Source organism: Chrysochloris asiatica, unplaced genomic scaffold (genome assembly GCF_000296735.1).
Source record: "Chrysochloris asiatica unplaced genomic scaffold, ChrAsi1.0 scaffold00086, whole genome shotgun sequence".
Taxonomy (NCBI): Eukaryota; Metazoa; Chordata; class Mammalia; order Afrosoricida; family Chrysochloridae; genus Chrysochloris; species Chrysochloris asiatica.
Genome location: NW_006408604.1, coordinates 7083922 through 7089622, shown reverse-complemented (window position 1 = coordinate 7089622; position 5701 = coordinate 7083922). Strand labels below are relative to the sequence as shown.

The 5701-nt window shown below is 43.5% G+C and overlaps 1 protein-coding gene across 1 annotated transcript in view; it reads right to left on the bottom strand.

The window, feature by feature from the left end:
* EPS8 (epidermal growth factor receptor pathway substrate 8) overlaps window positions 1-4806 on the bottom strand; it is a 285097-nt gene extending 280291 nt beyond the window's left edge. The window contains exon 1 of the mRNA XM_006866026.1: window positions 4628-4806. The gene's annotated coding sequence lies outside the window, so the exon portion shown is untranslated. The remainder of the gene's footprint in view (window positions 1-4627) is intronic.
* Window positions 4807-5701: the final 895 nt, after the last annotated feature.

The window sequence follows — 5701 nt, the reverse complement described above, 5'->3', positions numbered from 1 at the left end:
AGATCCATTTTGGAAGAAGTGCAGCCAGAGTGTTCCTTGGAGGCCTAGATGACCTAACTTCATGTCTCATACTTGGACATATTGTCAGGAAGGACCAGTCTCAGGAAAAGGATATAATGTTTGGTAAGGTGGAGGGTCAGAGAAAAAGAGGAAGACCCCCAATGAGATGGATTGGCCAAGTGGCAGCATCAATGAATTCAAGTATGGCAACAGTAGTGAGGTTAGCCCAGGATCGGGCAGTGTTTCGTTCTGCTGTGCATAAAGTCACTATGGGTCTGTACTGATTCGATGGCACCTAACAACAACAGACACCAGTAGCAACAGAAACCCAGATCTTGGTTTCTAATACCATTCCCCAATAAAAAGAACCAGATTAATGGAGAAATGTCTGGCTCTTAAGACTGGGGTAGGACATATATAACATGAATGTAGAGCACTGTAAGGAGCACTGATGGTACAGTGGTTACACACTTGGCTGCTAAACAAAGTCAGCAATTCAAAGCCACCAGCCACTTAATGGGAGAAAGATGTGGCAATCTGCTACAATAAGGAGTTCTTCAGCCTTAGAAACCCTATGCAGCAGTTCAACTTTGCCCAATAGGATCACTAAGAGCTGCAATCGGCACAATGGCAGTAAGCTTGGATTTGTTGGGGTTTTAGAACACTGTGTCGTGTCAGAAAGGAGGGAAGTACACACCCCGAAAAAACCTAACTTAAAATTGATAGAGGAATGCTAACAGGGCATGTAAGACAACTGACAGGGCTCCCAATGGTCAAAGCTGGAACAATCTGAGCCACAAAATAAGTACTAATTAATGATAAGCCCAAAGTACAAATGATTGAGTAAATAAATAAATGAGGGAGAAGAGACAAACATCCCATGCAGAAAACTTCACAATACTTTATGTAGATAAGCAGTCCTCAAGGAATGGGGCATAATTCTCTATTTCTTAAATGTGGACTGCCAATATTTACTTCCTTCCAGGAGTACAGTTTGAAAACACAGAACCAAAAGAGTAGAGAAACCTGACAAACATTACCTTAGACACGTGGTCAAGATCAGCATCAGTGTTCATAAATTATATATGGATATGGTGTGATGAAAATGGCACTTTATCTCTGTAGTCTTCCTCCCAAATACCTGTATCCCAGTCTTATCATGAAATCCTAAGGAGGTACATTTTATAAAATACCTGACCAGACTTCTTAAAATTGTCAAGGACAACAAAAACAAGTCTAGCAAACTGTTATAGCCAAGGGATGCCTAAATGCAATGAGGTATCTGGATGGGATCTTGTGAGAAAACAGGACATACGATAAAATGAAAATCCACATAGAGTATGGGTTTTAGTTAATTAATAACTGTCGTCAAGTCAATGCCTTGATTCACCAACTCATGGTGACCCCATGTGTGACCGAGTGGAGATGTGCGCCATCGGGCTCTCCACGGCTAACTTTTCAGAAGTAAATCACCAGATCTTCTTCCCAGGTGCCTTTGAATGGACTTAAGTTGTCAACTTTTCAGTTAACAGTTAAGTGTGTTAGCCATTTGCACCACCCAAAGGCTTCGTCTACTAATAACAAACTAATATTGGCTCAGAAATTGTAACAAATACAAAATATAATGACAATAATGGAATATGCTAATTAGAGAAGAAACTGGACAAGGGTAGCATCTAGGACCTCTTTACACTACTTGAGCAATTTTTTTGTAAACCTAAAACTGTTTCAAATAATAAAGTCTATCAAAAGCATACACACACACACACATTTAGGAATGTATCTAGACAAGCATTGAGGTTGTAGTGCAGCACTGAAGATCATTACACTCTCCTCTCCTTACATATACTCAATTTAAAGTCCTTGCAATTATTCTCTACAGAATTTTTCTTAAGAAAATATTTCCAATCAGTAACAGCTGCAAACAATTTCAAGCAGCAATTCTCAGAAGGGATATATTAAAGCCAGAGTGAGTACTCTAACTAAAGTTTCATTTTTTTCTCCTTACACACTGCTGCAGATGTCTGAAAAGTTGTAAACTATCATTAACTTATGTTGCTTTGAGATGATCCAAATACATTTAATACAACTCAGAAGAGCTAACTCCAATTTTAAGTTAAATCAAGCCAGTGCTAAAATATCCAACAAACTTTACACATCTAAAGAGAGAACCTGAAAAAAGTTATCTCACATACTATGTCTTCCTATACAAACATGATTCTAGTGAAATTCTGCAGAGTTCAATACAAACAAATGAAGAAAATAGGAGAGTCAGGAGAAGAAGAAAAAGTAACAACTGAAAGGGTGTATAGTGTAGAGTGAAAAAAGAAAAGAACTGGGATTTGAAAAGTACCACATAAAAGCACTGAGAGCAGGTAAGTAGTAAGCCTATGCTATGTTATGGTTGGAGGAAGGGGAATGACTGATACGTGAATCAGCATAGATTAAAAATCTGAAAGCAGGAAAATGCTAGACATTTAAAAAAATGAAATATTTACATTTAATAAAAACTAAGTAAATGTTCAAAATTGGATATTAGATGTACTGATAGGAAATAAAAGGGAATAAATTCACTTTAAAAAAATTCATACTAAATACAATCCATTTTGACGTATTTCCTGCTATGAATACAAACTAAACATTATTAAATACATTCAAAGACATTGGAAAGTGGGGGAGAAATTACAAACAGAATGTACTTAATATTATGAACAGTGGTTATCTCAGAACAGATTATAAGCAAATTTTCTTCCCCTTTTTTCTTTTTTTCTGCTGTGAAGTGAATGACTTGTGGAATTTTTTTAGTCGTCATTTGCATTAAAGAATTTGAGAAATTAATTACATTTGTAATACATTTTGTAGTTGTTGTTAGGTGATGTCAAGTAGGTTCAGACTCATAGGCACCCTGCATAGGGTTTCCAAGGAGCAACTCAGTGGGTTTAAACTGCAGACTTTGTGGTTCGCAGGCCAGTGCTTATTCTACAATGCCACAGTCTGCCCTTTATATGGAAAATCCATAAAATATTTTAATTTTCAAACTTTAAGTAAAAGTGTGACTCCACGACCAAATATTTTCCAAACTGGCAACTTAAGAACTACACCAAAATGTCTAGAAAACTCCAATCCCAAATAGAAAACGTATACTAATTAAAAAAAAAAAAAGATGTCTCTGATTTTAAATTAAATGGTCTCACTACCACATTCTCTAAGGAGCTCTGGTAACGGAGTGGTTACGAAGGTCGGCAGTTTGAAACTACCAGCTGTTCCGTGGGAGAAAGATGAGGCTGTCTGCTCCTGTAAAGATTCACAGCCTTGGAAACCCTGTTGAGGGTGGCTATGAGTCAGAACTGACTCCACGACACATAACCACCAACCACCACATTCTCTAAATCATTAGTACACTTTCCAAAACCCAAGGAAGTTTTAAAAACGTAAATAAATCAGAAGTAACACACACATGGTTAATTTTACTTTATAACTATAAAGAAGTCTTCCCAGAATCCTAATTCTCCTTTCTCAAAACTTACAAAGCCAAAACTAAAACAACTGAAAACTAAGTTTTTCTGGATTCTTATCCTAACCCATCCGCTGCTGTATGTAGGAGTCAATTCAACGACACTGTACAACAACATCATCTAAGACATTAGCTCATTTACATACGCCATTCTTATTGTCCAAGGCAAGAGCTGAAACTTTTCAAAGCATCACATTTCAGTGAAAGGCAATTTGTAAAGGAATCCACCCCCTAATTCTCTAGTTTTAGGTGTCTATGGATTACAAATCCTGTCCCCAAGAAGATGCCAGTAGTTAGTACTACTAAGGACATTATGGGAAATGAACGATTTTAGAAACACTGCAAAGGAACTCAACAATCGATGCCAAGTTTTTGCATATAGGTAACCCCTTGAAAGAAAAGTGGAGAGTTCGCCTCCGTTGGGTGCTACACGAGTGGTCAAATACCCTGCTGCAAAGGCTTTTTTAGCTGGTGAAGACAGGAGAATTGCTGTCTTCTCAAAAGTAAATGGGTGAGTCTGTAAAGTGGGGCTGGCTACCAAAGGAAAGCTTACAGGAATCAAAAACAATATCTATCTTAATTTGAGGACGTGTACAAAGGTGGAACCTTGTCCCAAAGGATTATTTGAAAGGATCCCCCAAGGTTGGCGGGTTAGGGGGTGGGGGGTGGGGGGTGACAGTAGGATATGCAGAGGCGTTCTCAAGACGCCAAATCTAAATAAATACAGCCCTGGGAAGAATCCTCGGTGTGCCGTGGCCCCACGGACCAGATAGCCGCAGGTGTGCCTGCGGAAGCTCAGGTTACTAGGAAACAGAGCAGACACGGGCGTCTTCACTGGCCAGCCCTCCCCGGCCCCAGCGGGCACGGTGGGCGCGGTGGGCGCGGGTCGGCAAGGGCTCTGCGGCGCCAGGACCCGCCGCGCTAACGCGCTCCGGGAGCAGTGCCCTCGCACACCTGGCTCCCGACACCAGTTGAAAGCAGTCAAAGTGAATGAAGGCGGACGCAGCGCCTGGCACAGCTCCGATCCCAGCACACAAAGGCGGATTTTTACAATCCGGGAAGAATTAGAGCCGCCGGACCCGCAGCAGGCGCCGTTCACCGAGGGGCTCTTACCTCGGATCTGCCCTCGGGGCCGCGGCTTTCCCCGTAGGGGTCGCGAGCCCAGGCAAGGGTGGAGACGACCAGGAAAAGCCCCCGACCTGGACCGCGCCCTCCCAACGCTCCGCCAGCTGCAAAGTCGCCTTCCGCGTCCAGCAGCTGAGAAGCGGTCTCCGGGCAGCCAGAGCCCGGGCCTCGCGGCTGCCGAAACAACCACGTCCGCCGCTGCCTGTGAAGTCTGAACCTGCCCGCCCGCTCGCCAGCTAGCCCGCTCGCCGCCAAAGGCAGCCGCGCGCTGCGCATGCCCAGTGCACTCGAGTAGAAAGCGAGCGAGCGCGCGCTGCGCGGTCCAGAACACACTCCGCTTTCCGGGCCTTGAGGGCAGCCGAGCTGTAGAGTGTCTGGTTTACACCAGCGCTTGGGCAAGGGGAGGGATGACCATAGAATGGACCGCAGAACCGTGGGCGGGAAAGAAGGCGGAACGCCGCGTCAACTTATCAAGGCCACCATCAAAGTCGGACTAAGGTTCCAGTGCTGCCAACAGGTTTTCAGAAGTGCCCTAGCAGGACGGACTAGCAGCCAGGATATGAGGCTAGAGGAATAGAGTGTGCCTCCAGGCAAGAGATGGTGCTCCAGGCGACATGGACTCTCAGGTTACAATGTCCCGGCTCTTGTACACAGTTCATGTGTGAGTCCTGGTGGCGCAAAGGTTAAGCGCTAACCGAAAGGTTGGTGCTTGGACCACACCAGCTGTTATTTAGGAGAAAAGGCAATCAGATGTACAGGCTTGAAAATCCTATGGGGCAGCTCTGTTGTATCCTGTTGTTGTTAAGTGCCGTGGAGTCGGTTCCGACTCATAGGACCCTGAACAGGGTTTCCGAGGCTGTAAATCTTTATGGGAGCAGAAAGCCTCATCTTTCTCCTGCGGAACAGCTGGTAGTTTCGAACTGCAGACCTTGCGGTTCGCAGCCTGATTCATAACCGCTAAGCTATATAGGATCACTATGAGTAGAAATCAGACCCCAGCAATGGATTTTTTGTTTTGTGTTGTTTGGCCTTTGGGGCAGTAAGCATGTTTGTACCTCACAA